The sequence below is a fragment of the Phyllostomus discolor genome, chromosome 5 (genome assembly GCF_004126475.2).
Source record: "Phyllostomus discolor isolate MPI-MPIP mPhyDis1 chromosome 5, mPhyDis1.pri.v3, whole genome shotgun sequence".
NCBI lineage: Eukaryota > Metazoa > Chordata > Mammalia > Chiroptera > Phyllostomidae > Phyllostomus > Phyllostomus discolor.
In genome coordinates, this window is record NC_040907.2 from 72,182,934 (window position 1) to 72,193,033 (window position 10,100).

General features: G+C 45.8%; 1 long non-coding RNA gene across 1 annotated transcript; it reads right to left on the reverse strand.

Annotated features, from left to right (window-relative positions):
- Positions 1-6,530: 6,530 nt before the first annotated feature.
- Positions 6,531-9,496, reverse strand: LOC118500694. The gene is made up of 2 exons (XR_004903269.1): positions 7,199-9,496; positions 6,531-7,115 (listed from the first exon to the last, which is right to left on the reverse strand). It is a non-coding gene; the product is annotated as an uncharacterized LOC118500694 (long non-coding RNA).
- Between the last annotated feature and the right edge of the window lie 604 nt (positions 9,497-10,100).

Consider the following 10,100-nt stretch of genomic DNA (forward strand, 5'->3'; position numbering starts at 1 on the left):
CACCACCACCCCGCCCCCGCCACTTAACTACGGTGCCTAACTCCCTGTTTTCCACACTCACAGCCATGCCCTTACCTCAGATGCATCTTCTGTGGAGCCTATAGGAAGAGCCACTTATCATGTTTCCTTGCCTCTGGTCTTCCCAAAGTCCACCTTCCACTATATCTTTGCCTGGTCAATCTTTTGAAAACCTTTCCTCTGGTTATATCCCCCATCAGAGGCCCTACACTGTCTCCCAACACAGTTCAAATGCCTTAACCTGACTCTCAGCCTCCCCCTGCCCCAACCCACCTTTGGGCCACTGTTCCCCAGGGAATCCAAATGAGGAACTTGTACTGAACTGGTCTTTGCCTGTGTGAAGCCCCCTCTCTCTAGAATGCCCTCCTCTGCCCCATCTCTTCTGAAACTCAGTTTATGTGTCATTTTGTCCACAATACTGTCTGTTCCTTACCACTATTACCCAGCCAGGTAACCCCAGTCACTGTTGGACCTCTTAGAGCACTTTGGTTGAGGCTCTCTAGTGTCCCTTACACCTGTGAAGTTGGGCTGGACACAACCATCTGCCACACTGATGCGACTCCAATAGTCTTCCGATCACAAGCAGCCCCAGTGGTCTGTTAGAACCATAAATCCTCACTCCCATCCCAGGCCTCAGGGAATGGGAATCCAGGGGCAGAGGGAGCCCTCCAGGAAATTCTAACGCAAGAATGCTTCCTGTGTGCCCAGCTCCTACTGAGATTGCAGCACGTATTGCCAGCTCCATTCTGCATTCAGCTAGATCCACTGCTCCTTTACCCTGTATAGGTGTGAATTACATTCCCTCTTCTCAAAACATTTGCAGCAAAGGCCATCTTCTAGGGCAGGCAATTCTGTTATCGTAGGCTTTGTGTGTAGCCCCTCTGCCCAGCCCAGGGCAAAGGTCATAGCTCCACAGTGGCTGAAGCCATTTTCACTGAGAAGAGGCCTCTCCATGCCCCCCACCTCCAAGAGGGACCTCTGTCTGCCTAGAATCAGGTGTAGCTACAGGTCCAACCCTGGTGAACCAGGACAGCCTTTTTTCAAGCCTTTTTTCATGGGGGGGAGGGTTAGGGTAGTACCTTTTTACTTGGATATAATTACAAAATTACAGAAAAACTGCAAGTATGGTATAAAGAAACCTCATGTACCTTTTACCTAGATTCACCCATCACTTATGTTTTGCTCCATTTCTTTTACATTATCGTTTTCTTTCTGTATTTTTCTTAACTATTTAAAAGCAAATTTGAGATAGTATGTCTCTTTACTCCTAAGAACAAGGACACTCTCTTGTATACACACAATTATTAACTTTAGTGCAAACTTAACATTGATAAAATATTATTATCTAAACTATAGTCCAGCTCCTGGCTGGTGTGGCTCAGTGGATTGAGCACTGGCCTGCAAACCAAAGGGTCGCTGGTTTGATTCCCAGTCAGGGCACATGCCTGGGTTGTGGGCCAGGTCCTCAGAAGCAGATGCATGAGAGGCAACCACACACTGATGTTTCTCTCTCTTTCTCCCTTCCTTCCCCCGTGTCTCCAAAAATACATTAATAAAATGTTTTAAAAAATAAGCTACAGTCCAAATTCAATTTAATCAGTTGTCCCAATAATATTTTTTACATATTTTTCTCCAGCCAAGAACCCAATCAGAAAGCAATCATATACTGCATTTAGTTGTCCTGTCACTTTAGACTCCTTTAATCTGAACATTTCCTCAGCCTTACTGTGCCATGTTTAACCTTGATGTTTTTGAAGGGCACTAGACAGTTATTTGGTAGAGTGTCCCTGAATTTAAGTTTAGCCTGTGTTGCAGGATTAAATTTAGGTAAGCATTTTGGGGCAAGAAAGTCACAGGAGACGACGCTATATTCTCTCGGTTTATTTTACCAGGGGGTCCCTGACGTCTGTGTTCCAACAATAGTAATTGGAGCTCTGATTTCTGTTAAGCCTCTTTTGTGAAGGCTGCCCTCTACTGGCTACCTGCAACATTGCAGTTGCTAAATCTCTACTGCAATGGCTGACAAAGGGCCAGAAGGCCAGAAGCACAGAGTCTGACATTTCACAACACTTTATTGGTTGTGAAACCTCAGGAAAGTCATTCAGCCTTATTGAAACTCCATTTCCTCATCTGTAAAATGAGCATGGCAGTCCCTGCCACACTTCTCTCACAGGAGTGGTTGGGTGTTAAAGGGTCCTACAAAGGTGGTCATGGGATGTGGTTTTAAACTAATGTCTGCACTGGCTGCTAGGATGCCTCCTGAAAGTCCCGGAGTGCCAAAGCTGTGCTCTTCAGGACGCATGTCCACTCCCCGCGAAGCCTCCAATGGATCCCGTCTGTGGCCGCCATGGCAGAGCTGCCCTCCTTACCTGAGGCTTGCACGAACAGGTTCCCTGGAGTTGTATTGTGAAGGAGCTGGAAGGATCCATCTGGGAGTCACCACTGGTCTGTGCACCAGCCCCCACAGCCACTCCCCTTGGAGCTGGGGCCACACTGTGACTCCCAGGCTAGGGGTCTTGAGAACACACCCTCTTTTGCTGAGCATGCGCTCTTGCCCTCCCACAACCACTAAACTCAACGAATCTGTGTTTCTACCACATTTCGGCACCAGACTTTCACCTGCGCTAGCCTAGGGGTTTCGTGCAAACTCTGTTCTCACCCCGACCTAGTCTCTCACCCCATTTTCTTTGTGTCCTTCTCAGATGCTACCTGGCTGCCTGCCTTCTTTCCAGATAAATGTTTCAGTAAATATTTATTGAGCACCAACAAAATGTAAGGCTCTGCATTGGGAGAGCAGGATACACACTTGCCCCACAGATCTTATAGTGCAATGGTTAAAGGGGACAAGCAGTGCAGCAATTGCTTTACTGATAAGATTCCTCTGGCTTCTGAGGCAGGCTATTCATGCTCCACGTGACTCAACCACACTTAGTAGCTCCTGCCTGCCGAGTCTCTTCAATATGGCTTTATATTTGTGAAGTGCTCTCCCAGGATGCCACAGTGATACATTTTTGCAGGACCCACGGAGAAGATCAGAGGAGAATTGTAAGAAATAAGTACGTCAAGAAAGAGAGAGAGGAAAGAAATATTTTTCAGCATGAAATTATTTAGTTCTTTTTTCTCTTACTCAGGTTTCCTCTTCAGAGCAGCAACATCTGGAGTAGTGAACTTGAGCCATTCTCTGAAGCATCTGTGAGGTCTTTATGTTTGGGGCTCTTGGGAGTCTTGAGAACTCAGTGAGTGAAGTTCTGAGCCTGCTCAGAGGAAGGAGCATCACACAGACAGGTGCTCAGCACCTGTTTCTAAGGCCAGTGCCCAGAAGGCCCTGGCCCACAGTGAATGGCCAGCCTGCCTAGCTCCTCTCATCTGCATGACTGGAGGAAAGTGACTTCTCACCCATGTGAAAGACACCACTGCCTGGCTCATCTGCCTCACAGGCTGCTTCTGAATGACAAATGAAATAAAACATGGAAAGGGCTGTGCACCATTTGTGTAGAGTTGCCCTATATACCAACAACTGTATGAGAAATATGTTTGGGCCAGAAACTTGAGTAAGGAGTAGCTTTGTAACATAATTTTGCAGTGGTTTGTTAGGGAGCAACCATGCTTTTCTCCAACTGGTCAGGAGCAGGTTAGAACAGAGTGCAGATTCAGCAGCCATAGTCAAAGCTTGTGTGAGGTTTACAGTGGTTCAATTCACGCCTGCCCTGCTTCCTCATTTACGTGTGCGCTCCACACCAAAAAACACGCTGGGGAAGAATGTGAATGGAACATTCACAATTTCATCATTACTTCTCAAAGAACAGGTAGGAGAATAATTGGGCCACCCTGCTATACAAAGGGCTGAATGCTGTTTGCGAAAGTAAAATAGAGAAATCCATGAGAGCAAGGACTATGCTGTTTTCTTCACCACTTTATACCCAGAACCCAGGGCCATGCCTGGCACACAATAAGCACATAAAAATATTAGCTGCAGTGGAAGTCCAGCATGACCTTGATTGTTATTATAGCGTAACTTCTGCTTGGGAATTGACAGAATAGAGTTTATGTTTTCTTGTGACCATTTCTCCCAAGCAATACTTTGAAATTATGATGCAGTTTCTAGCTTTGCTTTAATTGGTGAGTAATTAATAAAATACTTTAGAAATTAAAAGTCTGTTTAAACAAGTAATTAATGGTAAAGTTGAAGGCATTTAAGCTGTTGCCCACTGAATCCTTGACTGATAATGTCAAAACAACCATCATAGCAAAGACCAAAATATTCCAGAATGCAACAAAAATGAAGACAGAACAAAACAAAAATCCCCTAAACTATCAGCTATAATTATAAAAACAGGTGCCAACTTGTATTTTGCTGAAGTCCTGAAACTGCCTTCAGGGGCAAGAGAGCAAACAGTACATTAAGAAACCAAAAAAAAAAAAAAAACAAACCCAAAAAACCCAGCTATAATAATAGAACTAGTTTGTCTTGAGCCTAGGAGGGCAATACCTTCCTGGATTGTTCCACAACATTTACTCTTCAGCCATCTGTTTCCCTAGTCCCTCTGCATCCTGTTAAACCAACGCTGTCCTGGTAGCAGGAATTCCTGCCACGACTTTACAGTATTGCTTCAGCTTCCTGTCCTGTTTCTGCAGGGGCTTCACTTAGCCTTGCATGTGAGTGTGCACTTGCATATGGGAGGAAAGGGCATCAAGGCAAGGGTTGAAAAGTCACTCCCAGGGCAGGTCAGCCTGGTCTGGACTTGCTTTCTGTTTTGGGGGGCCAAGAGCCAAGCATTCCTATAGTGACTAGTTCATGTTTGTATGTTTTTTTTTTTAAAATAACAGTTGACATACAATATTAGATTAGTTTCAGGTATATAACATAGCAATTAGGCATTTATATAACTTATGAAGTGATCAACCCAACAAGTGGTTAATATCCAAAATAAATAATGAACCCATACAACTTAACACCAAAACAAACAAACAAACAATCCAATTAAAAAATGGGCAGAGGACCTGAGTAGATACTTCTCCAAAGAAGACATTTAGATGGCCAATAGACATATGAAAAGATGTTCAACATCACTAATCATCAGGGCAATGAAAATTAAAACCACAATGGGATATCACCTCACACCTGTCAGAATGCTATCAACAACAAAAAAATCAACACACAACAAGTGTGAGGATTCAGACATCAGGGCCCCCTTGTGCACTGTTGGTGGGGCTGTACATTGGTGCAGCCACTATGGAAAACAGTATAAAGATTCCTCAAAAAATTAAAAATAGAACTACCACATGACAGCAATTCTGCTTCTGGGTATGTAGCTGAAGAAAACAGAAACGCTATCTTGAAAAGATATATGAACCCTTCTGTTCATTGCAGCATTATTTACAATAGCAAAGATATGGAAGCAACCCAAGTGTCCATCAGTAGATGAGTGGGTAAAAAAGTGGTGGTGCATATACAGGGTCTGGCACAAATAACGCCCCTGTTTTCATCACAGAATCTTTTATTACCAAATCATAAGCATGTAATTTTTTAATAGCAATATAACACTCAAGCACACCATCTGACATTTTAGGTGAAGTGTTCAAGTTAAAACTATAAATTATTATGCCCATATTATTACCCTACCAACCATACTCAAGCAGGCCCTACTTCTGATGGACCCCTGTATAATGGAATATTACTTAACCATAAAGAGAATAAAATCTTGCCATTTGCAACAACATGGATAGACTTAGAGGGCATTATGCAAGTGAAGTAAGTCAGGCAGAGAAGGACAAATACCATATATTTCACTTATGTATGGAATCTAAAAAACAAAGTAAATAACAAAGAAAACAGAGAACAAACTCAGATACAGAGAACAAACTGATGGTTGCCAGATGTGATAGGGGTTGGGAAGATGGGCAAAAAAGATAACAGGACTAGGAAAAAAAGTCATGGGATGTAAAGTACAGCATAGGGAATATAATTTTTTTAAATCCATGGATTTTTTTTTAAATACTCACCTGAGGACATGCTTACCGATTTTAGAGAGAAGAGAAGGGAGGGAGAGAGGGTATCAGTTGGTACCAGATCTGCAACCTAGGCTTGCACCCTATCTGGGAATCAAACTCACGGCCCTTTGGTTTACAGGAAGATGCTCCAACCGAGCCATATGGCCAGGGCTCCATGGATTTTTTTTTTAAGTTTTATTTATCTATTTTTAGAGAGAGGAAGGGAGGGAGAAAGAAAGGGGGGAAAACATCAATGTGTGGTTGCCTCCTGCATGCCCCATGCTGGGGGCTGTGGCCCACAACCAAGGCTTATTGTGCCCTGACTGGGATTTGAACTGGCAACCCTTTGGTTTGCAGACCCGAACTCAATCCACTGAGCTATACCAGCCAGGGCCATGGATTTTTTTAAAGCTACCAATTAGCATTGAGTATTGTGCTAAATGTTTTATACATGTTATCATATTATCTCATTAGATTGACCTCACAGCTACCAAGTGAGATGGCTTTTTCTGTTTGTGTGCTTGTTTGTTTATCATTTTACAAATGAGGAAGTCTCACAAAAGGTTGAGTGGCTTGGCCTTTCACATGACTTAGAAGTGGTAGAGGTAGAACATGAACTCAGGCTGAATATAAAAACTGTGCTCGCAGCCCTTAGGTTCTTTAAGCTTCCCTTGGTCCCCCACATCCTCTCTGGCAGCTTTCTATTTCTTAAGAGTCAAAAGCAGCCCTGGCTGGTGTGGCTCAGTGGGTTGGGCACTGTCCTACAAACGAAAAGGTCACCCGCATGTGTGAGAGGCAACCAATTGGTATTGCTCTCCCTCTCTTTCTCCTTCCCTTCCCCTCTCTCATAAACAAACAAACAAACAAACAAACAAAATCTTTTTTTTAAAAAAGGGAGAGAGAGAGTCAAAAATATCCCAGCAGATTTATCATCAAAACTTTTAAAGCCGGGAATCACAGGATGAGATGAGCATGTTTAAAGGCTCCTCTCGGAGTGTAGGAGGGTGAGTTAGGGGGACACACTGATGGAAGGAATACCAGTAAGGAGGCTGCTGTCTTTCTTTCTGGAGGAGTCCACCCTTGGAAGCCTTCCTCTCCCTTTTACCCTAAAAGGATTATTGACTATTTTGGAAATGCTGAAAGAAAAAAAGGCATAAAATATTGTGTAAAATGAAGTTGCTATCAACACCCAAAAGACTGTGTTTCTGTTCTGCATTGTTGCCATCAGCATGGAGAAGACCTGGTCCCAGGTGTCCTCAATCTGGTTGAGCAGCAAAGACGAAAAAACAGAACAACAACAAAACAAACCAAGGGGCTTGCTTAACACACCTACAAAGTATCTTACTGTTCATTGGTCCGTCACCCATGACTAGGTGAACTAGAATCTGAGAGACAGCACCTTGTCTTGTTTGCTCTATTCTAGCAGACACTCAGCAAATGTTTGTTGAGTGAACAAATGAACTCTGGGCTGTCAGCCCAGGCCTGGTCTACTTGGCCTGGCGTATGCCCTGCACTAGTCTTGTGGGCTGTCCCTGCCAGTCCATTTAGGGTTCCCAAAGAATGAAACAGTATGGACAGAAGCAACGTCTCTCCACATCTTTCTTCAGAATTCCCAGTGCTGCTGCTCCTCTGCAAAGGGTGTTTGGCAGCTGTCCGTGTGAGTGAGGGGCCAGTGGCAGGTGGAGGCTGACTCCCACTAAGGGAGCCAGAAGGGGGCCTGTCCTTTCTTCCGTGCAGGACAGTCTGTCTGAGAGGCTGCCCTGGAGCCCTCTGACACAGGGTGTTACATTCTGCCAGCACCTGAGGACAACTCTCAGTGTCAGGAGAAATTCTGAGCAGGGGCCTGGCAGCCTTCCTTCCACCCGGGTCACCCTCACATTGAGTGAGCTGCATCACCTCCTCACCTTTGTTCTCCCACCTCCTCCTTTCTTTGTGGCCCTCTTTCCCTCCTATTCTGTTTCCTGGCCTGATTACTCCCTGGCTTCCTGGCACACTAACCTCTTTGTCTCCTTTCCCCATTCCTCAAATGACATTTTTTTGGTGCCCTCTGTAAACCCAAAGATGCCTGCCAGGGCCTTTCCTCCTCCTCATTTCTTCCGTCTCATCAAAAAATGCACTTAATCTGGATTTCAAGTCTCCTTCTGGCAATTTGTTCTGTGTGCCCAGGTGGCCTGAGGGGCGATCCCTGCCCATGGGAGGGCTCAGCTGTCCTGAGGAAGGTTATGAGAGGCAGTTTTGTCAGGCCTGGCTGCATGCTGCAGACCTAGATTTTGTTCCACGCCATAACACCTCCCCCATTCTCCAGCAATTAATCAAAACTCATGTACTGACTGTGACCCCTTCATGGGTTTAGTCACCTCTGGAATGGATTCTCTGGGTGACATATAAGTAGATGATGTTTTCTAAGCACCCAAGGTCAAATTAGGGAGCCAGTACCCACAAAAGTCCACTCGATAATACAAGATAAATATTTGAGTGAGAAACCTATGCCCCCAACTCAACTTCATGGCTCCAGTCTCCTTTCCAGAGAGCTGTCACCTCTGAGCCTCCATCTTAGCTGGTGGCTCCCCCAGCACACCCATCAGCCTGCAGGGCACTCACCGATGGCGGCCTGGCCTTTGGGACTCATCCTGCCCCACTGCTCTGTGTTAAAGAGCCTCCCCTGGCACATCCTCCCTCCTACTTGCAGTGAGGTAACACACTTTGCAGTTTAAGCTCCTCCCTGGTGGAGAAAAAGCAACCAAGGCATTGAAAAGTCAAGTTCTCTTCAGAGAGAGAACCAGAAGTCACCCCAGCAGAGTTTTTTGTTCATTCTGGAAAGCAAACACAGTCACACTCCCTGCCTTTCTGAATTCTCCTCCTGCCTCCTTCAGTGGGGATTCAAGATGCCCTCTACTCTCCAAGCTCAGTCTCTCGCCTTCTCCAGGGCCAAAGCTTTCGAGTCAGCACCACTGCCTGAGTATTTTAGACAGCCCCAGGCCACAGGGAACAGAAGGGAGAGTGACATTTAGAGGGCGTGCAACATGAGAGAGGCTTGTTCTGCTTCCTTTGCTCCATTTCTTTCTGGGCAGCTCAGCTAAGCTGGCCCCTCTGTATGTGCGCCTACTTCAGGATCCAGCCGAGTCCGTTTCTGCCCATCTGCTCACACGCCAGCCCTCTGCTGCTGCCCCAGTGGCACACAGTTCCAGCCCAGTGGTTCCATTTCTGGTTTCTGGCTGGATTCATCTTTCAAAGCTTCAAACAGAACGAGAAGAAAATTCTCTCTCCAACTCTTGACACAGAGAAGGAACTCAGGAAATATGAGTTGAATTTGGTGAAGAATGGAAGGAAGGAAGGGAGTGAGGGAGGGAGACTTCTGCTCTTGGGAATGGCCTACCATCTCAGGACACCAGGCCCAGAGATTCTGAAAGCAAGAGTTTCTTAAGCAGGATATTTGGGGTGAGTGAACAGTGGGTGGGGAGAAGTAGAATAGAGGGGGTGAATTGACCCTGGACGCTCCAGGTCTGCCCCACTGAACTTCTCCCCAGGCCCTGGGAACTCGAGAGGTCCCTGCCTCGTTTTCATGTAGGCCATTTCTTCTACCCGAGGTGCTCTTTCCTCTCCACTGCACTTTTCTCATTCCTCCTCCTCTAAGACCAGGTGTAAATTTCCTGCAGGGCCTTCCCACCCATCCTTTCTCAGAGGTCAGGAGCTCTTTTTACTTTGCCAGCCTTTGCTCACAGTCCTGGTTCAGCACTTGGCCGACTCTATTTGTCTACATGTCTCTGCCTTTGACAGCTCCATTCATCCATGTATTCACTCATGCTTCATTTGTTGAGGGCCTACTGTGAGCCAGGAAGTGATCCAGTGGTGATGGGGAGAGACGTGGCTCCGAAGTGCTGCCAGGCAGTTCACAGTCCTGAGGAAGAAGGGGACTTCAGGAGCAGTTACAAGATGCTGAATGTTCTGAAGAGGAAAGTCAAGGTGCTATGGGAGGTATATATGAGGGAGGCATACTTTAACCTGGGGCCAGGGGTGAGACAGAGAAGGATTCCCTAAAGATGGAACATTTCAGCTGAAGCCTGAAGAAGGAGGAAGCCACGGCCAGGGAG